A 26687-nucleotide genomic window follows, 5' to 3' on the forward strand; every position below is an offset into this window, starting at 1 on the left:
AGCTATTTTATTTGTATTTACGGATGGCATACAAGTATGGTATTAAGGTACATGAAAGTTCACATGTTCCCAAAGACATTTCTGCCCCAAAACTTTTTTGTTTTGCCTCACCTGTGAAGTAGTGTTGTGCGACATATGCCTAGCTTCCTGAAATGGGTCACATATGGTCATCCATTTGGCAGGAGGTTAGAAAGTACAGCTTAGTTTCCACCACATCTCTCTCTCGCTTTCTCTTTTTCTCTTCTCTCTCTGAATTCTGTTAGTTGCACACCTTCTCTTGTCCTTGTGTTTTTTTCCAGTGGGAATTGGAGGTCTTGATGCCTCACTTCACAGCAAAAAAGGAGAACACAAGTCAATATCACAGGATGGTGGTACCAGGCAGTCATTTTAGGGACTGTAACTGGATTTATTTTTGTAAAACATAATGCAGCATTTTTCCATTAGGCACCAATGCCGCAACACCACAGTGTAGTATCAATGTGTTGTCCATGCACAAGGAATAGGAAATCAGTGTTGTCCATGCACAAGGAATAGGAAATCAGTGGAATTGTTTGATTGACATTGGTTTGTATTCAGTATGGCCCTTAGATCTTGATTGGTATTTTGGGGCTATGGCTTTGATTAGGAAGGAATCCAGTGGATTTGACCCTCCCATTTTAATACACAATCAATAATGTATTGGTCAAAACACAGGGGCTTCTCTACCTATTCAGGCCGCTGGCCTTAGGCGGATATACACAAACCTTGATGTATGTAAAATTGATGGCACCTTTAACAAGACTCTGAGAAAATTATGTTTGTGGGTTATATTAGTTATGCAAGAATATTGAAGAGTTATTTCCAAAACACTATATCCACCAATCTTTCACATTTGTGTTTTTTCATCAGAAATGATTGCTTATGGGTAGGGTTGGTCCTGTAAGTCACTCTGGATAAGAGCGTCTGCTGAATTAATGAAATGTAATGTTTCTGGGAATTTTGAAACCCTACTCACCTTCATGTTTGTAAAATACTGTATGACTGTTCTCTGATTTTTTTTAATAAGAGAACGTTTTTTTTTGCTAGCAATGATCAACAACCAATTTGGCAGAGCTGTAATAGGCCTGGGCGATTTGGCCAAAATATAATATCGTAGTATTACATTTGTTTTGATGGTTTGACGGTATTTTATGTTTTGAAATAATACAAATTCAAAATTTGCTTTATGAGTAGGGCATGACCCTAGGGGGTAACACATACAATATAAATATAAAAGGATGTGGACACTGCTATTTCAGCCACACCCGTTGATGACCGAGGTATAAAATCGAGCACACAGCCATGCAATCTCCACAGACAAACATTGGCAGTAGAATGGTCTTACTGAACAGCTCAGTAACTTTCAATGTGGCACCGTCATTGGATGCCACTTTTCCAAATCGTCAGTTAATCAAATTGCCCTGCTAGAGCTGCCCCGGTCAACTGTAAGTGCTATTATTGTGACGTGGAAACGTATTGGAGCAACAACGACTCAGCCACGAAGTGGTAGGTCACACAAGCTCACAGAATAGGACCGCCAAGTGCTGAAGTGCGTAGTGTGTAAAAATCGTCTGTCCTTGATTACAACACTCACTACCGAGTTCCAAACTGCCTCTGGAAGCAATGTCATGACAATAACTGTTAATCGGGAGCTTGGGTTTCCATGGCCGAGCAGCTGCACACAAGCCTAAGATCACCATGCGCAATGCCAAGCGTCGGCTGGAGTGGTGTAAAGCTCGCCGCCATTGGATTCTGGAGCAGTGGAAACGCGTTCTCTAGAGTGATGAATCACGCTTCACCATCTGACAGTTTGACAGACGAATCTGGTTTTGGCGGATGCCAGGAGAACGCTACCTGCCTAAATGCATAGTGCCAACTGTAAAGTTTGGTGGAGGATAAATAATTGTCTGGGACTGTTTTTCATGGTTCGACTCCTGAGTGACGCAGCGGTCTAAGGCACTGCATCTTTGCAAGAGGTGCCACTGCAGTCCCTGGTTTGAATCCAGGCTGCATCACACCCGGCTGTGATTGGGAGTCCCATAGGGTGGCGCATAATTGCCCCGGCGTCGTCTGGGTTTGGCTGGGGTTTGTTCTTAATTGACTTGCCTAGTTAAATAAAAAATACATTTTAAAAAGTAGCGAAGTAAACTATAAAATGGACGTTACACACGGCATATCACATTTAACGATCCAAACTTTCAAAAACTGTTATAGAAGATAAAGTAAATGCCCAAACCAGTCAGTGCATCAATACCAGTATATCATAAAATACCGTATACCGCCCAGACCTAACATGTATTGACTCAGGGGGTTGAATACTTATGTAATCAAGTTATATGAGGGGGGTTTTCTCATAAATTCTAACATCTGTAAAAAAATATATGTTCCACTTTGACATTACAAAGTATTTTGTGTAGACAGTTGACAAAAAATGACAGTTCAATCTTTTTGAATCCCACTTTGTAACACAACAAAATGTGGAAAGAGTAAAGTGGTTTGATCACTGTATAGCGATTTGGAATGAAACTCTTGATATCAAGAATATCAATGGAAGCTACCCACATTGCCAGACTACCGCCAGCCTGATAACGCTGTACCTTATACCCTGTGGTATATGCTGTCAGCGCAGTAAATGGGGAGAGTGAAAGGGCTGTTAGGTTCTGTTAGGTTGGTGGGTCAAAATTGATAGGTGTATGTGGATCATTTTCTGAAAGCAAAAAAAGCTGCCTGAAAGCAAAAGCGCCTGTGCTCTGTTTGAGATGATTTTAGCCACTACTCCCTAAATGGCACTGAAAATAATCTCATCCATGAGACCTGTCATTATGGAGCAAGACCACACACACACTCCACCTCTTCCCCCTACAATGCATTTCCTTGTTACTCATTCTTTTTGCTCTGAAAAGCATTGGGAGGACTGGCAGCTTGTTAGTGAGAAGGGTTGCATTGATTTTAGTGACTCATGCAGTAGATGTGTCCTGATATCAGTTTACTACGTTCCTGGCTTTCAGAACCTCAGTCAATTTGGAGTTGTGTGTGTGTGCGTGTACACTGGTAGGTCTGCATAGCTCCCTTCTGTCTCTCTCCCTCTTTCTCGCTACCTCACACACACACACACACACACACACACACACACACACACACACAGAGGAGCAGAGTAAGACAGCGAGTGGGAGAGAATGTGATTAGAAAGTAGATGAGTCTAATCTAATTACAAAGTCATTTGCATGAATGGTGTCAGGCTAAGGTCGCAGCTGTCCTTATTAGGTCTTGAGTGTGATGTGACAATGGCCACGGATTAAGAATATTAGATTTTAAACATTAGACAAGCTTGGCATTGTGGCCTTCTATTGTGTGCTGGCTCCCTCCCCTGGTTGCTACCTGTCATGCAATCTTATTATTCCATTGTGTTCTAATCAATCATGTTAGCGGCACTGGGGGACCTGCATTTGTTTTAGATTCGGAACCTGATGACGTCGGATAAGGCAGTTCTGTCATAAATCTAGCTTTTCTGCAGGACATATTTCTACATTGGGACCCACAATGAATGGAAATTGAAACCCATATGGCTTATATATTGCTCTGGCTTTATGACATCATTGTGTTATAATTTCTGTCCTTATCCTGCCACATGCCTAGCACTGAATTAGTCCCAATTAGAGTCCCAATACTCTAAAATGGCTTGCTTAATTGACTTTATTTCTCAGTTCAGTCAGTTACTTCCATGCGGGCGCAATCTCATTGGTTCTCTGAAATCAGAGAAAAAAGCTCTCACCATACAATGATCATGAGCCCCATGAGGAAATGAAACAGGATGTACAGAATCACCATCGTCAGGCAGGGGCGTCACCTGAGTTTCATAACATTCTGGGCTCAGCCCTGAAGACCAGGGGCTGAGAGGCTCGTGTTGTGACACAACACAATCCACAGCATTTTATAAAAAGAAGCTATTGATACTCTGTGGCTAAATTATGCTCTCTGGTGTAGTATTTTCAATGATTTAACTAATTCCTGTACAGACAAGAGAAGATTAATTATATAATTTGGCAAATGTATTTCAATTTATCTGCAGCACTTCCAGCACCCCTTCCTGCTGCTACGTTTTTGTCCATGCTCTGTGCTCTCCCCAAGGCCAAATAATCAACACTTCTCTTTACTAACTCAATGGATTGTATTCAGTAACCCTATATGAGGCTATCTATCAGCAAGTAGCCTTTAGAGTAAATTCAGTAAGTCAATGAACACATCTGATTATAATTGTGGATGACTTCGGGAGTTTCACATAACTAGGAGTCTATGAACTAACTAAGCGGCACATTCAGTTGACAAAAACATGTTTTTTTTACTTAATTGCAGCAGCGCAAAAGATTCAGGGCTGACCAAAAATAATTCGGGGCAGAGCCAGGTCCTGGTGACATGTTGGATTGTTTTTATTTCACACCTGGCAAAGGGCTGGAAAATGGCAATAATATATGTGACTTGTTTCCTGAAACTAGGCATATGTTGCGCTTCAATATTTCACAGGAGAGCCATTTGAACGTAAACCTTTTTGTTTGTTGTCTAAATGCATTTCTTTTTGGCAGAAATGCCTTTTGGAACATGTGAACTTTCATGTGCCTTAATAACAAATGTGTATGCCATCTGTAAATACGAATACATTAATACATTATGAGCCTAGTTGGTTTAGCCACAGAAAAAAACAGGAACCTTCCCCCTAGCCATGATTGGCTGAGATAATGAGTGGGCTCGACATGCCAAGAGATGAGTTCGGATTGGTCTGCTACGTAGCACGCTACTGTATATATTATGAGCTGGTCAGTATGTGTAGGGAATCTTTTCTAACGCAGCTTTTTTGAAAGATATCACGTAGTAAAACTGCAACAGTGTTGCTCTCCACTATCTGGAGGACCATGTTTTGAAATCAGTGGAATTAGTATGATAGCTAAGGAGATGGAGAAAATTCTGCCGTTGGATTGCAAAAATGCAAAGAGAGAACACACAGAAGGCTATTGTATAAAACACCTGTCTCCACATTACATCTTCAAACTAAAGGCAACCATGGCATCCGTGACAGAGAGGGAGAAGTGTCCATCCATGTATATGGGCAAGATAGTCTAGCTAGCTACATTTTCAGAAATTACACATTTCTAATTTTGTCATGAAGTCATTTTCATTTCATGTTATAGCATACTCTTAGCTATCTAGCTAGCATTAGCAGGCTGGCTCACTAGCTAACGTTATATGTATGAACTGTGAAGTAATGTTATTCCTATGTCAGAGTCATTTGTATTGCTAGTTATAGCCTAATGTTAGCTAGCTAGCTAACATTGAACCTGTTTGGTTAGCTAACTGCAAATTCATGCAGGGTAGTAAGGTTATGAGTTGGGATTATGGTTCATTGTTTAGCTAGCTATCTACATGTCTAAACAAAAAACTCCACTATGCAAGTAACCATTTCAATAAAATGTTCATGATGTCACTGCGACAACTGTCGATAGACAGCTTGTAAATTCGCTCTGGCTGTCTACTCCAATTTCAGAGCACTCTCATCTGAGTGTGCCAGAGCGCACAATAACTGACGAATTTAAGAACGCTTAACACCCGTTGAATATGGCCGGTGTCAGTAAACGTTGGCAAAAAAGCATAATTAAATTGTTGCCAACTGCACAGTTTGTCACCTACGCTCTGGATAACATAAAAGCAGCATAACCAGCTCTGCTAGGGCCGGTAAAATGGTCAGAGTGAGCTGTTCTCTCATTTGTCTGGAAGTCGCTAGCAAGCTAGCCAACGATAGCCAGTTAGCTTGGGTGTTTGACGGCTGTTGTTAGGGTCAGAACGCTCGGATTGAGCCTAGTCCTCAGCCAGAGCGTCCAGAGTGAGCTCTGAACGCTCCAAGAACAAAACGCTCTGAATTGACCAACGGACAATCTGACAACGCTAGAGCACACTGAGCGCACTCTGGCACTCCAGATTGAATTTACAAACACACCCGTAGTGTAAACCAGTCTTTAGTCTTGAAATCTTTGTTTGTTTAGTACATGGCCTCACATGTGAATCCTTGAAGAGATGGGTGGGGCTAAGGCTAAGAAGGTGTGAACGATGCTGAATGGGTGGAAACAAAGAAGAACTCTCCAGTAGGTTTACCAAAATATTCAAGGGCCATTTTTTCAAAAGTGAGGTTACAAGTTTATCAACTTTCAAAGCAGAATTACTTTCCCATTGTTCCTCAGCTGTAGTGTATGATATACCATTTTCTAGCTCTGAGTCTCTACTTTTATCCAATGTAAAAACACAATTTCAAGTTTTGCTACGACAGATCGAACCGGTTGGTCACATATGAGTGTAGTGCAAATGGTCCTTTCTCTAGCTAATTAGTCTCGCCCATTCAGACACAAAGGCAGTGTCCACATCAAAGTTATTGATGTTCATCCTTAACCTCCTAAACTCTTACACTTTGACCTCCGAGGCATGATCATAATGTTCCTTTGGGCAGGATGAGGATGCAGCCGAGTTTTTAAATTATGTTTTATCAGTTAGGAACACTTTTTGGCTGAAGATGTAATTTTTAGAACAAACTGTTCTCTTTTCCACCGAGAGGTGCAACATTTCACTGGCAGAATGTTAACTGAAACTGGGGAAAATGGAATGTGAAAAACACTTGGTTGTGTTCCATATAGAGTCTAAATGTCCTGGTGTGATTGTTATTGCGTGAGTGTTATTGAGCATTTTCAGGATGGTTGAACATCATTGTCGTCTGTGCATGTGTAGGCATGGCTTAGTCAAACCTGCGTTGGCCAAGAGCTGAATGGATACCCGGACCCGAGACAACCTTGCACTAAATCAAATCTTCCAGATGTATCACTCAATTAGCACACCACCCAGTATATTTATTTATTTATTTTGTTTGATTGCTTCCTTTTCAGTGTGTCACCCTGATTACTTTGAGGAACACCACAGGGATGCGTTTGATTATGTTCCCTGGCAGACCATCCATCTATGGACTGGGGTAAACAAAAGAGCAATAACAACTCAACAAAGATAAGATTTGATTTATTCCTGTTCCATTTTATCACTAGACTTTACAATTACCTCAAGCCATTATATTTTAGAAGTTATTGTTGGTCCCCTATATACGTTATCTTTTCCAAAAGTGCTGACAGTTTGTTTGCAGGCTGTGCAGATTCACAGTCATATTTTCAGGTCCCCGAGACATCAGAATGAGGCATGCTCAAGTAGGGTTGGGGTCAATGCCATCTGAACTTAATTCACTGAGTGGAAGTCACAAATTGGATTGAAACATCATTCATGATTAAGAAGATGAATGGTTACACTACTTATCGCAAGCTAGTATTAAGGGACATCCTCTCCCTGAAGCTGATGCCTGATGTTATGTTATTTATACCACAGCATTGTTGAATACTTGTTTCTGGTGGGTTGGAAGTGCATTCAGTGCATGATGAACATACATTTCTCCGGTCCCTACTGTCATGACTGTCCTGACCAGGTCAGGTTACAGGAGACAACAACTCTACAGATTATCTCTCAACCCCAACAGAGGAGGAGATATCTAGGAGTCTGAAGATGTGGGGGGGGGGGTTTATGATCCCTCACGCCCCTGGTAAATCTCAGGCCACAGACCTATTCCTTTGTCTTGTTACTATGAAGAACCAGCCTTAGAACATTAAACATTAAATAAAGGGACTTTGGAACAATGGTTTCCGTCAGCCACAATGGTGGTCATGACGATAGATGGAATAAGAAAATGTATTTCATTTTTGTTTTGTTATTAACCAGTTAGAGCTCTAGGGGCGCTATTTCATTTTTGGATAAAAAACGTTCCCGTTTTAAGCGCGATATTTTGTCACGAAAAGATGCTCGACTATGCATATTCTTGACAGTTTTGGAAAGAATCTGTTTCAGAATCTGCAAAGATTTTGTCTGTAAGTGCCCCAGAACTCATTCTACAGGCGAAACCAAGATGATGCATCACCCAGGAATTAGCAGAATTTCTGAAGCTCTGTTTTCCATTCTCTCCTTATATGGCTGTGACTGCGCAACGAATGAGCCTACACTTTCTGTCGTTCGCCCAAGTTCTTAGCAGCATTGTGACGTATTTGTAGGCATATCATTGGAAGATTGGCCATAAGAGACTACATTTTCCAGAGGTCCGCCCGGTGTCCTTTGTCTAAATTTGTGCGTAATCTTCAGGTGCGGGCATTTTCTCCTGGGATTCAGGAGAGAAAGCATGTGTCCAAGAACGATGTATCAATGAAGAGATATGTGAAAAACACCTTGAGGATTGATTCTAAACAACGTTTGCCATGTTTTCAGTCGATATTATGGAGTTAATTTGGAAAAAAGTTTGCGTTTTGAGGACTGAATTTATGGATTTTGTTTTGGTAGCCAAATGTGATGTATAAAACGGAGCTATTTCTAATACACAAGGAATCTTTTTGGAAAAACTGAGCATCTGCTATCTAACTGAGAGTATCCTCATTGAAAACATCAGAAGTTCTTCAAAGGTAAATGATTTTATTTGAAGGCTTTTATGTTTTTGTTAATGTTGCGTGCTGGATGCTAACGCTAATGCTAACGCTAAATGCTAACGCGAAATGCTAACTCTAGCTAGCTACTTTTACACAAATTATTGTTTTCCTATGGTTGAGAAGCATATTTTGAAAATCTGAGATGACAGTGTTGTTTACAAAAGGCTAAGCTTGAGAGATGGCATATTTATTTCATTTCATTTGCGATTTTCATAAATAGTTAACGTTGTGTTATGCTAATGAGCTTGCTGATAGATTTACACAATCCTGGATACAGGGGTTTTTTCATAGCTAAACGTGACGCAGAAAACGGAGCGATTTGTCCTAAACAAATAATCTTTCAGGAAAAACTGAACATTTGCTATCTGAGAGTCTCCTCATTGAAAACATCTGAAGTTCTTCAAAGGTAAATGATTTTTTTGAATGCTTTTCTGTTTTTTTGTGTAAATGTTGCCAGCTGAATGCTAATGCTAAATGCTACGTTAGCCATCAATACTGTTACACAAATGCTTGTTTTGCAATGGTTGAGAAGCATATTTTGAAAATCTGAGATGACAGTGTTGTTAACAAAAGGCTAAGCTTGAGAGCTAGCATATTTATTTCATTTCATTTGCGATTTTCATGAATAGTTAACGTTGCGTTATGGTAATGAGCTTGAGTCTGTATTCACGAACCCGGATCCGGGATGGGGAGATCAGAAAGGTTAAAGGTTAATAGATGACGATATTACGAAAACATTGTAATGTGAAGAGTTTTCCTAGTATATGTTTGATGTTTATACATTGGGATATTTTCCATACAAAGTACAATCAAAGAGCATGTTTTGGGGAAGATGAAATGTTGGGGAAGATGAAATGTTAAGTTGTCTAAAATTGGATTTGAATAAAATCTAGACCTTGCCTCATTAACTTGGTACGCCCAGAGAATTGCCCTAAAGGTGGTTACGCCCACTTCTGACCCAAGGGTATAAAACCTGTGAGTATAGAATTTACAGGGAGACTGTTACCCAAGCTGCAGCAAGGTCTAAAAAGTCAACGAACCCAGAACGCAACGCAAGTTTGAAGACCAAGAAAATCCTTTTCTACCGAAGCTACGGATGAGTAGCTGTGTCTAAGCGGGTGAATTCAAGTCAAACCACCTAGCCTCCATCTCCCATCGAATCGTGGTATCTAAAGGGTTTCATTCCTATGCTGTGAGCTCTGAGCTACAGAGCTGTCTGTCCTCAGAAGACCCCTTTTAGAGCAATGGTTGAGGGAACAGACTCCTAAGCCAAAAGTTCACTGACATCGGGAGGACGCTCAGAGAGGTGCGCCGGAGTAGTGCGTCATCGAACAGCTGAAGGCCTACGCAGAGAATCCTCATCATCCCCACGTAATTACATCATTATATTCTGACCCATAAGAGTGGCAGTTTGGGGCAAGGCTAGGGTTAGAATAGCATAGCTGAGAAATTCACCCAAATGTATATTTCTCTCGTGTACTTTCTTTTTTCTCTCTCTCTTTGAAATCCCCATTTTGGGTAACATGCGCCATAGTGTGTTGGCCCGTTATACTAAGTTCTAATCAATAGCCTATAATGTGTTTTGTCTATGTGTATCTTTTATCATCATTTTAGCTTTTTAGTAAATAAATATTAAACTAAGATTGGTGTGGTACGAACTCATTGGTGAGACCCGGGTCCGTGCAGATTCACAGACTATACGACGTTCAGAACGAGATAGAGAATACTGGTTAATTAGCGGCTGTTGTAAAATCGATATTCTGATATTCTTTGAGTTAATTTGGGAAATAGAAACTCAATAAAAACTAGTTTTCCCATGGTGCCCCAGGTTAATGAGTTAATAATTGCTTGATTCAGTTAATCACGCAATTAGAAACTTGTAATCATTCGTCACATTAAACAGTCGTCACATTAACTAATACAACGTCACGACACTACTGTTGCAGTCTGAGGTCTTGAACGCTCTGGAGCAGATTTTCATCAAGGATCTCTATACTTTGCTCCGTTCATCTTTCCCTCGACCCTAACTAGTCTCCCAGTCCCTGCTGAAAAACATCCCCACGGCATGATGCTGCCACCACTATGCTTCACCTTAGGGATAGTGCCAGGTTTCCTCCAGACATGACGCTTAGCATTCAGGCCAAAGAGTTCAATCTTGGTTTCATCAGACCAGAGAATCTTGTTTCTCATGGCCTGATTGGTGGAGTGCTGGCAAGATGGTTGTCCTTCTGGAAGGTTCCCCCATCTCCACAGAGGAACTCTGGACCTCTGACAGAGTGACCATCGAGGTATTGATCACTTACCTGACCAAGGCCCTTCTCCACCAATTGCTCAGTTTGGCAGCCAACTCTAGGAAGAAGATTGGTGGTTCCAAACTTCTTCCAGAATGATGGAGGCCTCTGTGACCTTCAATGCTGCAGACGTTTTTTGGTCTTGGAGGTCTACGGACAATTCTTTCGACGTCATGTCTTGGTTTTTGCTCTGACTTGCACTGGTAACTGTAGGACATTTATATAGACAGGTGTGTGCCTTTCCAAATCATGTCCAATCAATTAAATTTATCACAGGTGGACTCCAATCAAGTTGTAGAATCATCTCAAGGGTGATCAATTGAAACCGGATGCACCTGAGCTGAATATCGAGTTTCATAGCAAAGGACGTATCCAACGTATCCATGGCAAAGGACGTTACTACAATGTATCCAATTGACCACCAGAGACATTCTTCAAAGGACAAAGGACTTGGTTGGGCAACACTGCCTTCCATCTACAACCTACCTACTGAAGCACAGCTCAGAGTAAATATTTATTTCATTTTCCTTTTCCAAATGGGCGGTAATTTAGAATGCATAAGATACTGTATTTACGATAACACAGCTTCGCCTTTGTTCCTGTCTTCCCGCTCTTTCACTCAACCCAGCCCCTTTTCCTTTGTGTAACAAGCAGTCATATCTGTTCCGCCCGCTAGGGACATTTTCCTTTGACATAATTAAATCATAACTTGATTACAAATTATGTGTATGTGTGATTCTGTGTGATTAGTTAGGTATTTAGTAAATTAATAATTAAACCCAATTTTGTATGGCTGATTCAACTTGTTAGCCAGGGTTCGTGCAGATAAAATAACAACTTAAAAACATTTTTTTTACAACTTTCAGATGAGGTGACCAAATACTTATTTTCCACCATAATTTGCAAATAAATTCATTAAAAATACTACAATGTGATTTTCTGGATTTTCTCATTTTGTCTGTCATAGTTGAAGTGTACCTATGATGAAAATTACAGGCCTCTCTCATCTTTTTAAGTTGGAGAACTTGCACAATTGGTGGCTGACTAAATACTATTTTGCCCCACTGTATATCCACCAAGACAATTGGTTTTTCAGTAGGACCGATTGGAAAAATGGCTACCTCTGTATTTTACGCGAGAATCACTCTGAGAGCCATCAGGTGACCACTTACACAATGTAGCCGCTTACAGGTATTCTTCAACATAAAGGCGTAAAACTACGTCACAATGCTGTAGACACCTTGGGGAATACGTAGAAAAAGTAATCTGGTTGATAGCCGATTCACTGCTCAATAGGGACGCATTGGAACGCAGAGCTTTCAAAACATGAGGCACTTCCAGATTGGATTTTTCTCAGGCTTTCGCCTGCAATATCACTTCTGTTATACTCACAGACAATATTTTTTACAGTTTTGGAAACTTTAGAGTGTTTTCTATCCTAAGCTGTCAATTATATGCATATTCTAGCATCTTGTCCTGACAAAATATCCCAATTACTTTGGGAACGTTATTTTTCCAAAAATCAAAATACTGCCCCCTAGGCACAAGAGGATAATGTGCAAGCTATCAAAGGAGGTGGTCACCACTCCTCTGCTAATTAGTGAACCTCCACCCATAAAAGGATTGATCTCTGACCTCAGCAGCGATACCAACCCTAATTATGCCATTAGCGAAAAAAACAGCCGATATTGCGAAGGCGCTCCAAAACCAACCATCAAACACAGGCTTTGTGATGGTTCTCCCCACTTTTGCACTGATGTATCGCCATAAAAATGTGGCATCGGTCCAATACCACAGTTCACAGCTGAAGCACGTGCCAGATATGGCTAACATGAGGGGACAGGTGGAGAGAATTGAGCAACTATTGACAAAATCAAGAAACGAAAATGCTAGTCAAGGAACTGTGTTTGAAATCTGAACAATTAAAAGTAATTGCAAATACTTATGACGATGAACGAGCACAAACTCTTCAACAAACATTTTCTCCAGGAACAACTCGATTTAGCCAAAAGTAAATACGATGTTGTCCACTCCAAACTAGATACATCTGAGTTATCTACAAACAGGAGCGCGCAATTTGATAACATGCAGGCAGTTTTGTTGAACATTACTCAGAGTAACACGGTTCTACTCAAAATTCTGCAGACCAAAGACAATCAATTGATGAACACAATGACTAAGTTGGATGACAAATCAGCAGAACTCATTGAAGTCGCTGACCAAATGAATGATGAGAGTACTCGGGTGATGAAGATGGAAATCTTGATTTCTAAGCAAGTGGAAGAAATCTCCTCACTGAATCTCTCCCTCTGTACTCAAGACCTCTATCTGCAAACCATGACAGATAAGTTTGAGACCGAAAGGAGCAAGTGCGACACTCACGTGTCCAGAATCAGTACTCTAAGCGCTCAAGTGGACTCTGCAATGCAGCAGAATACCACCCTTAGGTACCATCTGGAGGAAATCCAGAATGGTCAGGCTCTACAGCGTGACTACCAATCCAAGCAACCGGAGCCCTGTACTCACAGGAGTAAAGACGACAGGTTTCAGACCTTGCCTCCATTAAGTGTCCTTCAATCTTCTCCTCTTGGCCATTCGGCACGGAGTAATATGGCGCCTCTTGGCCAACAAAGCCAAAGCTTGGCTCCTCCTCTTGGCCTTTCGGCCCCACTTTCCCCACAGGATGAAGCCAAGCCAACCCTCTCCGACTGCTTGACGCGGAATACCTTGACAAACTCGTCAAGAATTACCCCACCTTTGACCCCGTTCCAGGTCAGCCAAACGATACTGAGACATTCCTAGCTGAAATAGAGGACGCGTTGGATGGCTACCCGAATGCTACGGGTTCTGACAGGGTTTACCTGTTGAAGCAAACGTTGAATAGACACGTGACAAGGTTCATTCGCCTACAACAGCAACACGTGCTAAATGACTACGCTAAATTTGCCACAGCTTCTAAATTAGAAAACACGATAGCTCACTGGCTAGCACGGTCATACAAGCTCGGAACGAACACCCACAAGCTTACTATCATAGGCTTCGTTCAGCTTACTTTGGCCTACTCACTGAAACAGGCATGGAAGACCAGTTACCATTTAAACAAATGTTCCTATCGAACATGTATCCTACCTTCATTACCTACTTGGGCCCTGCAGCCCACATAGGCAAGCCAATCTTACAACTCAGAGAGCTTGCAAGCACAGCTTTTGAGGCATCAAAAGCTTGCAACGCTAAGAGCCCTGAGCATTATCAGGTATTGGAGCGTTAAGAGATGACGCACAACAAACAGTTTCTACCACGAAACCATGATTCCAATAACCTCCGCGGTCTAAATAACTGTAAAGTCAAAACGACTCCCGCTACAATCGACCTGTTCACTACGTTCCTGCACCCAACCCACACAAAGTGTCAGAGCACAAGAGTAACAAAGGGTTGAAGGATGATCAAAACGTAGACCAATGTTCTCCAGAAGTTCCACTACGTGAAGAACTAAAGCGAGAAACATTTGAGAAAAGGGTAAAAGATAAGTCACAAGGACTAGACGGGGAATTACCGGACACCAGGTCCGCAGGAATTAACACCCATAGCAAGGACGATAAAAATTCAAATCTCTCCCGCTCTCACTCAAGACCCTATCCAGGGCCCGTTTGATCAATATAGACTGAAGAAAAAGGTCAAACACTTTGTTAAAGCCAAGCCCACTCAAAATCTGAAAAGTCGATCTGCTTCCACCTTGAACAGAATTGACACATCACGTTGTTGCGAACGACCACTCCACTTTGTGGGGAATATGTCCACTAAACACGAATCGAAACGCCCATACCTGGAAACAGGCCTGGAGGACTGCTTAACTTGTCATGCGCTAACTGATTCGGGTGCGACAATATCACTCATCTCTCAAACATTGTTTGATGATCTAAAAAGGGCTTTGAAGCCAACTAAACGTTGGTTAAAAGTGGAAAGATGCCAGACTACACTTCGAGGGGTCACTCAGACTACCTCGCCACTCACACTGAGAGTCATGCTGAAACTACACTTCCAAGACTCGTTCACCCTGTGTATGTTACCAGCCTCGAAACTGTACCCCTGCTACTTGGAGCAGACTTGAAGGATCGGTTACTCTCATTGATGGATTGGAAAACCAACCAGGTATGTTCACAGGCTACAGTGCCTTCTCCACCGACCACACTGTCTTCCCCTAACGCTAGCTGCAACGCAGTCATTCACGAGGGGTATCTGTCGAAAGCACCCCTTGGGAAAAAGACGTTTAGAAAACACTTGGTGCAGAATCCGATCCAAGGAGATATTACGATATCTCGACACATTCCATCAGCCAATCTGATTGACAATTCTTGTCATGATTTCGAGCCAGCTTTCTCTTTGAATTAGCAACTTCCCTCCTCCTTGCAGTCGTGCAATATGATAGTTGAGATGAACTTCTCTTGCCCTTCGGACACTTCCTCAAGCACTGCGGCCGTCTCAGCAAGAAAAACATTGATGCGCAGAGTATACTCTGCTTCCGATGACACACCTTCCGCTTTGTGGGGGACAGTCAACCCTGACAATGACACTACTGGCGTCAGTCCTGCAACTGACCCGATGACTCCCACTGGTGAAACACTTTGCAATGTCACAGACCGGTATCCTCGTCTCAGTTTGCAGGTACTGAAAAGGTTGCCACACGTGGACGCGGTGGTGACTGACAGATTTCGACAGCCACTGAGGGTGTTGAAGCACAAACACCAGGAGATTTGGTTGCAAGGTTACAGCCACTCTCATAATAACGCGGACACTGACAACTCGTACATAGGGTCCAAACTTTTCATTTGTGCCTCGGATAGCAACACCACCCGCTGGTGGGGGGATCCCGAGACACAAAGGGGGGAATAGTAGCCCAGACCCATGATGAGCCTTATCGAGGCCGGTGGGGGGGGTCGAGACTACGGACAACACCGTACGAGGCCGCCAGAGCATAAATCAAATCTAGTTGTAAACTCCCCTTTGAGAACAGTGAGGAGCAGACAGGCACCTAGACAGGATTATCTTAGAACACATCTAAGATAGTACTGAGGTGTACCACACTGGTCATAAAGGAAGTCCAGTGGACTTCGGCACGTAGAAAGTGATAGATCCATAAACAACTTCCACATAGAACCATCAGTTAGTGCCACAACGCTGCTCATTTGGGAGGAAATGTAATGATATATTTCATGAGTGTGTGTGCATTGTTAACCTCTTGAAGCTAGGGGGCACTATTTTTATGTTTGGAAAAATAACGTTCCCAAGGTAAACGGCCGATTTATCAGGACCAGATGCTAGAATATGCATATAATTGACAGATTATGATAGAAAACACAAAAGTTTCCAAAACTGTCCAAATTTTGTCTGTGAGTATAACAGAACTGATATTGCAGGCGAAACCCTGAGAAAAATCAAACCAGGAAGTGACTTCTATGTTCCATAGCCTCTCATTGCTCCATTTAAAGGGATATCAACCAGATTCCTTTTCCTATCGCTTCCTCAAGGTGTCAACAGTCTTCAGACATAGTTTTAGGCTTTTATTTTGAAAAATGAGCCAGAATGATAACATCGCGTCAAGTGGTCACGTGAGTTTTGCTCGCGCAACAGAATTTGGACAGCTAATGTTTTTCCCTCTCCTACTGTGAAAGACATTTGCGATTGACATTTCTATCGATTATATATTTTAAAAACAACCTGAGGATTGATTATAAAAAACGTTTGACATGTTTCTGTGGACATTACGGATATTATTTGGAATTTGTCTGCATTGTCGTGACCTCTCTTTCCTGTGGATTTCTGAACATAATGCGCCAAACAAACGGAGGTATTTTGGATATAAAAATAATCTTTATGGAACAAAATGAACATTTGTTGTGTAACTGGGAGCCTCGTGAGTGAAAACATCCGAAGATCATCAAAGGTAAATTATTAATTTGATTGCTTTTCTGATTTTTGTGACCAAGCTAAGTGTACCTAATGTTTTGTCATGCGATCGATAAACTTACACAAATGCTTGGATTGCTTTCGCTGTAAAGCATAATTTCAAAATCTGAGACGAGAGGTGGATTAACAAAAGGCTAAAATGTGTTTTGCAACATTGCACTTGTGATTTAATGAATATGAATATTTTTAGTAATATTATTTGACTGAGGCACTATGCTATTCAGCGGTTGCTGATGACAATTATCTCGCTTAAGGGATGGGTAGCGTCAAGAAGTTAACATCTGCCTAAGTTACTGCCCAGATCTTCCAGTCTGGAAGACCAGACGACGAGTCCGGAACACCGATCCCAATCCGGACATCTGCTGCCCAGTCGTCTAGCGAACTTCTTCATTTGAAGACACCCTACCCTGGTCGACCACCAGAGAGGGGACTGCAACGGCGATCCCAATCTGGACATCCGCTGCCGAGCCATGGAGTGGACTTCTTCATTTGCAGACACCCTACCCGGGTCGACCACACCAGAGGGGGGACTGCAACAGTGATCATCAACTGGACATCTGTTGTCCAGCCACGGACTTCATTCGCAGAAAGCCTACAGATGGGGACCACATCGATGGTCCACAACCAGGACAACCAACTGTAATTTTTATGTTGGTTTGCGACATGCAGGTTAATCGCAAGATTGAACCCAACTTGGCCTGGGGGTAGGTTTATTTATTACAGTCATAAATACCTCTTCCCCCCTTTTGCCTCTCTCTACCCTACTGAGGTTACATTTTTTTTTTAAAACATGGTTAACATAGAGATTCTGAGAACATCAGTAGGTGGGGGGAAATGAACTATATTCTGGTAATCCGAACAAATGAACATATGCGATGGTAATTAATGAATATGATGTCAGTTCAGTTGTCATCTGAGACATTCTCATCAATGATAAGATGACAAACTCTACAGTGGAAAGTCTATAGTTATCGGATTCACATGGAATTGTTGTTGTTCAATTTAAATGTTTGAATATGAAATTATTTGTGATGGGATGAAATGTGATTTTATCTTCTAAAATGTGAGATTTGAGTTTTCACAAGATATTGCTGCTCACTCAGTGGCCCACCCACGTGAAGAGACAGAGGTTGTAAACTATGAAACACACCCCCTTTCTCCCTTCCTATATAAAACCTTGACGACAATAGAATTTCTTGTTCCGAGGATTTGAGGACGACGGTCCTATGTCAGAATGGTTCAGATAATAACTACAGAACGAAGCGAACATCGGCGTGAGCTTTGGTTGCGAATGGTATGAACCTTGAACTCTTAATCACTACAGAAGTGACACCTCCTAGCCGTTGAGTTAGCAACTGCAGCTGCAAAAACAGGTTAGGAAGGAACAGACAGAGTATCCCATCTACCACACAACGATGTTACTACAACGTATCCAATTGACCACCAGAGACATTCTTCAAAGGACTCGGTTGGGCAGCACGGTCTTCCATCAGAGTAAATATTTATTGCATTTTTCTTTTCCAAATGGGCGGTAATTTAGAATGCATAAGATACTGTATTAATGATATCACAGCTTCGCCTTTGTTGCTGTCTTCCTGCTCTTTCACTCAACCCAGCCCCTTTTCCTTTGTGTAACAAGCAGTCATATCTGTTCCGCCCTCTAGGGACGTTTTCCTTTATGACGTCATTTGTAATCAAGTTATGATTTAATTATGTGTATGTGTGATTAGTTAGGTATTTAGCAAATAAATAATTAAACCCAATTTTTGTATTGCTGATTCAACTTGTTAGCCAGGGTTCGTGCAGATAAAATAATTTACAACTTTCAGATGAGACTGAATTAAGATGACAATTGATGTTGACTGCTATTGATGTAAAATATTACTACGTCTTTAAGAGGTTATTCGGAAGATAACAGCTCTATAAATATTATTTTGTGGTGCCGGACTCTTTAGTTAAATCCATTTACATGATTAGCTCAATCAGGTGATATTAATTACGGAGAAATGATTTTATAGAATAGCATGTCATATCAATGAATCCGGCATAGGCAAAGACATCACACACTACTATGCTTGAAAATATGGAAAGTGGCACTCAGTAATGTGTTGTGTTGGATTTGCCCCAAACACGTTTTTTAAAATTGTTTTCCAAAATGTTTTGCAGTATTACTTTAGTACGTCGTTGCAAACAGGATGCGTTTTGGAATGTTTTTAGTTACAGGCTTCCTTATTTTCACTCTGTCAATTAGGTTAGTATTGTGAAGTAACTACAATGTTGATCCATCCTCAGTTGTCCTATCACAGCCATTAACCTCTGTAACTGTTTTACCATTGGCCTCATGGTGTCAACATTGGCCTCATGGTGTAATCCCTGAGTGGTTTCCTTCCTCTCCGGCAACTGAGTTGGGAAGGACGCCTGTTTATTTGTAGTGACTGGGTGTATTACTACACCATCCAAAGTGTAATTAATAACTTCACCATGCTCAAAGGAATATTCAATGTCTGCTTCTTCTTTTTTTACCCATCTACCAATACGTGCCTTTCTTTGCGAGGCATTGGAAAACCTCCTTGGTCTTTGAGGTGGAATCTGTTCTTGAAATTCACTGCTTGACTGAGGGACCTTAAAGATAATTGTATGTGTGCGGTACAGAGATGAGGTAGCAATTCATGTTAAACACTATTATTGCACAAAGAGTGAGTCCATGCAACTTATTTGACTTGTAAGCAAATGCCATAACAAAGGGGTTAAATACTGTTGTTTCAGCTTTACATTTTTTATTAATTGTAAAAAAACAAACATAATTCCATTTTGACATTGAGGTATTGTGTGTAGGCCAGTGACAAAAACAATCTAAATGTAATCAATTTTAAATTCATACTGTAACACAACAAAAGGGGATGTGAATACTTTCTGAGGGCGCTGTATCATAGTTCAACCTCAAAGGATTTGAGGTGATGGCGTCCGTTGGCCCTGTAGAATAGCCCCACAGTTGTCATGACAACACTGACATAAGTAAGGGATAATAAAAGAGGGGCTATGTGTTCTGTGGAAAATAATGTACGACGTGGAAGGTGACACGATGCGCTAGCGGAGTGGCACTAACCTTCCACAGAATTACATTATTTTCCACAGAAGACATACAGCTCTGAGTTGATTATTCTGCTTATTATCCGTGGCTATAATTTAACTCATTTGCCACTAGAAATGTGTTTATTGCACTGAAGTAGCTAGCAAGATAAATAGATAGCTGTAGTTGCCTTGGTAACCAAGGAAACAACAGACCTGCTAGCTTAGCAAAATAACATATACAGTTGAAGTCGGAAGTTTACATACACCTTAGCATACATTTAAACTCTGTTTTTCACAATTCCTGACATTTAATCCAGTAAAAATGCCCTGTTTTTAGGTCAGTTAAGATCACCACTTTATTTTTAGAATGTGAAATGTCAGAAAAAGGGTAGAGATTTATTTCAGCTTTAATTTCTTTCATCACATTCCCAGTGGGTCAGAAGTGGTTTACTTTGGGTCAAAAGCTTCGGGTAGCCTTCCACAAGCTTTCCACAATAAGTTGGGTGAATTTTGGCCCATTCCTCCTGACACAGCTGGTGTAACTGAGTCAGGTTTGTAGGCATCCTTGCTCGCACACGCTTTTTCAGTTTTGCCCACACATTTTCTATATGATTGAGGTCAGGACTTTGTGGCCACTCCACAATACCTTGACTCTGTTGTCCTTGAGCCATTTTGCCACAACTTTGGAAGTATGCTTGGGGTCATTGTCCATTTGGGAAGACACATTTGTGACCAAGCTTTATCTTCCTGACTGATGTCTTGAGATGTTGCTTCAATATATTCACATAATTTTACGTCCTCGTGATGCCATCTATTTTGTGAAGTGCACCAGTCCCTCCTGCAGCAAAGCACCCGCACAACATGATGGAGGCATTCCCCTGTGCTTCACGGTTGGGATGGTGTTCTTCGGCTTGCAAGCATCCCCCTTTTTCATCCAAACATAATGATGATGTTATGACCAAACAGTTCTATTTTTGTTTCATCAGACCAGAGGACATTTCTCAGAAAAGTACGATCTTTGTCCACATGTGCATTTGCAAACCTTAGTCCTGCTTTTTTATGGCGGTTTTGGAGCAGTGGCTTCTTCCTTGCTGAGCAGCCTTTCAGGTTATGTCAATATAGGACTCGTTTTACTGTGGATATAGATAATTTTGTACCTGTTTCCTCCAGCGTCTTCACAATGTCCTTTTGCTGTTGTTCTGGGATTGATTTGAACTTTTCGCACCAAAGTACATTCATCTCTAGGAGACCGAACGCATCTCCTTCCTGAGCGGTATGTCGGCTGCATGGTCCCATGGTGTTTATACTTGTGTACTATTGTTTGTACAGATGAACGTGGTACCTTCAGGCGTTTGGAAATTGCTCCCAAGGATGAACCAGACTTGTGGAGGTCTTCATTTTTTTCTGAGGTCTTGGCAGATTTCTTTAGATTTTTCCATGATGTCAAGCAAAGAGGCACTGAGTTTGAAGGTAGGCCTTGAAATACATCTACAGGTACACCTCCAATTGACTCAAATTATGGCAATTAGCCTATCAGAAGCTTCTAAAGCCATGACATAATTTTCTGGAATTTTCCAAGCTGTTTGAAGGCACAGTCAACTTAGTGTATGTAAACTTCTGACCCACTGGAATTGTGATACAGTGACTTATAAGTGAAATAATCTGTCTGTAAACAATTGTTGAAAAAATTACTTGTATCATTTACAAAGTAGATGTCCTAACCGACTTGCCCAAACTATAGTTTGTTAACAAGAAATTTGTAGAGTGGTTGAAAAACAGGTTTTAATGACTCCAACCTAAGTGTATGGTAACTTACGACTTCAACTGTATACTGACAAGATTGACCTCAATGCTGTAACTATTGGAATCATTTACATGAAGGCAAGAGGCAGGTGGGAACATTCTAGTCATTGAAAGTGTAGATTTGCATTTGAACAACAGGCACAACTACAATATAACATTGTTTCTTAACTGCCACATGCGTCCAGTTAAAGTTAAATTTGTAACAACCTAAACATTACAAAAATGTCTATTCGATCAAATAAGCCTAATTTTAAAAATTAGCAATTACATTTATGTTAACCAAATTTGTCACACTCCCATTGACCTTCATACAAAAAAATCTCAACTTTCACTGGTTAACGCTTTATTTTCGCGTGGACAGATTTTGGGGCGTAGTCAGCCCTTTCGCTTCACCTCTTCCTCTCTGGCTTAGCTAACCAAATCATCAGTCCTGCTTGCTTGCTATTTTGAAAATCGATTTCAACAATGTCTATAATATTTTCAATTTGACTTTTGCTTTCAAAAGCAGTTGAAACATAGAACATGTAAGAATAAACTTCATAGCCATTTAATATTGTCGTGCATTAAAGGGAAATAATATACGCTCTAGAATGCCTTTCAAGCCAAGTAGAAATTAGTATTCGTCAATGCTGTGTTATAAACTGCTACGACACATGAAACATTTTCAACATAAAGGAACCCCACAAAAATGTAGCTGAAGAGACAATGCAACAAATGCATTTCAACTTTGTTTCTGAGGTCAAGTCTCTTCTAGGAATCTTCTCTAATGCTGTTGTTAGAAGTGATTGTGTCTTTCAGAAGGAGTGCCTGGTTTTGTACATGCTGGCTACTCTATGACTCAGCCTCTCTAGCCTGTTCCATGTTCACCAGCCTATCATTACATTAGTGTAATTACCTCAAGGTTCCATATTTCTTCATTGCAAGAAGACTTGCCTGGAAGCAACTCAATTCTCATTAGGGAAATTAAATCATGAGATGCTTACATATAGATAAACTCGAACCAATAATCTATCTTAGACATAAGGAAGTGATAGCATAAGTCTTCAATGTTCATACAGAATGTGAACACTGTCAATATTTAAGAATATTGTGTTTGTCATTGGTGGTTAGTGTTCTAGCTGAATTTAAACAAGTGAAACAGATCATAGTGAATATGTGATTTGTTAATTTACAATATACTGAACAAAAATATAAACGCAACATCCAACAATTTCAACAATTTTACTGAGTTACGGTTCACAAAGAAATCAGTCAATTTAAATTAATTAATTAGGCACTAATGTTTGGATTTCACATGACTGGGTAGGGGCGCAACCTTGGGTGGTTGGGAGGGCATAAGCCCACTCACTTGGGGGCCAGGCAAAGCCAATCAGAAGGAGTTTTTCCCCACAAAAGAGCTTCATTACAGACAGAAATACTCCTCAATTTCATCAGCTGTCCGGGTGGCTTGTCTCAGATGATCCTGCAGGTGAAGAAGCCGGATGTGGAGGTCCTGGGCTGGCGTGGTTACACGTGGTCTGCGGTTGTGAGGCCGGTTGGACACACTGCCAAATTCTCTAAAACAACATTGGAGGCAGCTTATGGTAAAGAAATTAACAATCAATTCTCTGGCAACAGCTTTGCTGGATATTCCTGCAGTTAGCATGACAATTGTACGCTCCTTCAAAATTTGAGACAGCTGTGGCATTGTGTTGTGACAAAACTACACATTTTAGAGTGGCCTTTTATTGTAACCAGCACAAGGTGCACCTGTGTAAAGATTGTGGTGTTTATTCAGCTTCTTGATATGCCACACCTGTCAGGTGGAAATTTGTTCACACAATTTGAGAGAAATAAGCTTTTTGTGCATATGGAACATTTCTGGGATCTTTTATTTCAGCTAATGGTTGGGCAAACCCCCAAATAATTTGGGGTATGCATGTCAGCAAAGCCAATACACAACACAACACTAAACAATACATTAATTGCACTATAACGATGACAAATGGTGCCCACAAACTGTTAGGGCCTACATAAAACTGTCCCAACAGCAGTCCAAACACCTTACCACTGATACACCTGGCTATCAGGGGAGACTTGTCTGGCAGCGAAACATTCATCATTCAGCCTCATTTCCTTCCTTTTTAAAAAAACATAGCTGATATGGATGACTTGCTTAAACTAATGTTGTTTCTATTGACAATTGAGATGTGCAAACTATGGCATAAGGGGACAACAAGAGGATAAGAGGCAATCTGTCATTTCATTCATGAGCGAGCTAGGATGGATGTAGTCAATTTAACTATTTGTTTAGCACTTTTGAAATGTACAGTGTCAGAATTCGGAGCATGGGCCGTTCTTACAGTGTTCTCCCTATACACCAAGTCAGAACCGTATGATAAATAAAGGGGGCATATAAGCAGACAATGAAAGCTCTTACAATATTCAATGATTACATTTCGCTAACACAGGTTATAGGCTACATGTGCAACACCAAGTCACAGGACAATAGGTAAAATTAAGAGGGGAAAATAGACCAAATTATTAGGGTGAGGCACATGGGCTACTAACAGCTTACTACACAACATACACTTAGTATTACTTTATTAGCTACAGTATACATATCTCCCTGGCATATTACGTCATTTATGCAGCAGCATACAATACATTTTTGGACCTTGTGGTGTTGGGCTCACTTGAACAGGAAGGTGGCAAATTTCGTGGGCAAATTTTGCCATCAAACTTTAATCAAAGTCTGCAGTTCTCTGGATTTATGGTGCTTTCAAGACAACTGGGAACTCAGAAAAAATCAGTGATCTTCAGGTCGTTGCTCAAGAAAGAGGCCTGAGTTTCCGACTTACAATCCCGATGTGGATGACCATTAAAAATGTAGTTCCCAGTTGTCTTGCACTCACTAAAGTCAGATTTTCCAGTTCTGAGTTAACAGTTTTGAGCACGGCAGAAATCATGCTGGATTGACAGTATGATTGACAATGTTGAATGTTTAGAATTTTAAGCTTGGAAAAGAGAACCTTAAACTGATAATTGTGACCACACACCCACTTCACTGAATAGCAGGATAGTGATTGCTGGCCTGCTATTCCCTTCCAAACCACTCATTGATGAATTTGCAATTTCCAACTTGTTGTGTAATGTATGTCCTATGGCCGATGAGCACCGATACGTTGTATCTATAATTTCTCTTCATTATTTCTCTTCATATGACACGGATTAAAAATGATTTGCCAGCAGATTGTCAACTTGATTCATGTATATGACTGCTACCGTAGCTAAAATGTTGTCCAATCAAAGCTACTGTAGATATAACGTGATTTGACATCATTTTATCTGTGGCCAATGACCTTGAGCCTTCTTGGATGGGCACTTCTAATGTAACTCTAGGGCAGCACGCAAGGGACCTGAATTTTCGAGCTCTACCCTTAGATTCGAAAGTGACGTAGTGTCGCCATGAGTGACAGAACACTGAGCCAATCACGGTGCAACTAGAGAACATTGCTAACCCCTACGCTCCGTATTTTCTGCTGGCTGCCCCATCACCACAGAAAGCACTGAGCTAGGCTGAACCACCTGCATTTTGGAGCTGCCTTACTCAAGAAAGCAAAAAATAGTCCATGTTTGTATGGAGGCTTTATTAACTAAAAAAAAAAAAAATGTATTATATTGTTTGCAAACTGATAAGTGACACATATTAATTCCAAAATAACATGCAAAACAGACAAGCCAAAATAACATGCAAAACAGGCAACCGTCATTCTGCCTCTGGGTCGCCACTGAGCTAATGGAACATTGCACCAACACTTTACATGCTGCATTTATATATTTGTTCAGTATATTATCTCTATTTTATCTCCTAAAATACTTATAGAATTTGGAAGCCACAGTCCTTTCATGTCTGCTTGAAGTATTCCAGAATTTTTGCAAATTTGCAAACATGTTCCTGTGAGAATAGACTGGCTTGTGCCTTAACTTTAAGAACATCAAGTGGTTTGTTAAAAGGGCCTTTAAACTATTTGGGAGGGTATGAGGCAGAGCATCTCAGAGGAGTCTGCCGCCATATGGAAGGCGGCTTTTAAGCTTGCTTCCTCTTTCCTTGTGGGGTTTGTTAACTTTGCGACAGAGCAGCCATTTACAGCGTCTTCCGAAATTATTCACACCCTTTGAAGTTTTCCACATTTTGTTGTGTTACCAAGACGACATTGAATGTTCTTGAGTGACATTTTCTATCTCAAATCGGCTTCAAAATCTATGGCAAGACATGAAAATGTCTGTCTAGCAATGATCAATAACCAACTTGACAGTAATTGAAGAGTTTTTAAAACAATAATGTGCAAAATAGAAACTTACTCAGAAAGGCTCAACTGTTATCGCTGCCAAATTTGATTCTAACATGCATTGACTCAGGGGTGTGAATATTTATGTAAATTCGATATTTCTGTTTTTCATTTTCAATAGATTTGCAAAAAATTCTAAAAACATGTTTTCACTTCGTCATTATGGGTTATTGTGTGTAGATGGCTGAGGATTTTTTTTTAAATACATTTTGAATTCAGGCTGTAACAAAATGTGGAATATGTCAAGAGGTATGAATACTTTCTGAAGGCACTGTAAGCGTCAACCATTTACCAGGTCAAATACTGTATACCATTCAAGTCAAGTAATCTCTATTATCCCAGCATTCGATTGACATTCAGCTACGCACAATAGCAATACCACAATAAAATGCTTATTTGAATTCATATTGTTAGCAGAGCTGTGTTTACAGTGTACATATGCGCGTATGCACACACACACACCCACACACAAAAAGAAAATCACTGAGAGGGAGGGCTTTATCCACATTGGAGAATGAATGTTAAACCCATTCACACACTTGTAGATGTCTATGAAATTAACTGTTCAATATGAGAAAAGGCAAAACTAGGAAACGGCTCTCAGAATTCCTGGAGGGCCACATCAATGGGAATCGGCTTTCGCTGCTGTGGCAGAAAGCGTCTGA

General features: G+C 40.8%; 1 protein-coding gene across 4 annotated transcripts in view; it reads left to right on the top strand.

The window, feature by feature from the left end:
- The window catches only part of LOC110521323 (chemokine-like protein TAFA-5), a 116163-nt gene that overhangs the window by 4702 nt on the left and 84774 nt on the right, over window positions 1-26687 (top strand). Inside the window, exons 1-2 of one of the 4 annotated variants that reach the window (XR_016495101.1) lie at window positions 7927-8537; window positions 8906-8967. The exons of 2 other annotated variants lie outside the window; for them this stretch is intronic. The gene's annotated coding sequence lies outside the window, so the exon portion shown is untranslated. Of the gene's footprint in view, window positions 1-7926; window positions 8538-8905; window positions 8968-26687 lie in introns of those variants that run through there. One more of the 4 variants, XM_036968677.2, reaches the window with a different exon arrangement.

The sequence above is a fragment of the Oncorhynchus mykiss genome, chromosome 4 (assembly GCF_057628025.1).
Source record: "Oncorhynchus mykiss isolate SJ-2025 chromosome 4, ASM5762802v1, whole genome shotgun sequence".
Lineage (NCBI taxonomy): Eukaryota > Metazoa > Chordata > Actinopteri > Salmoniformes > Salmonidae > Oncorhynchus > Oncorhynchus mykiss.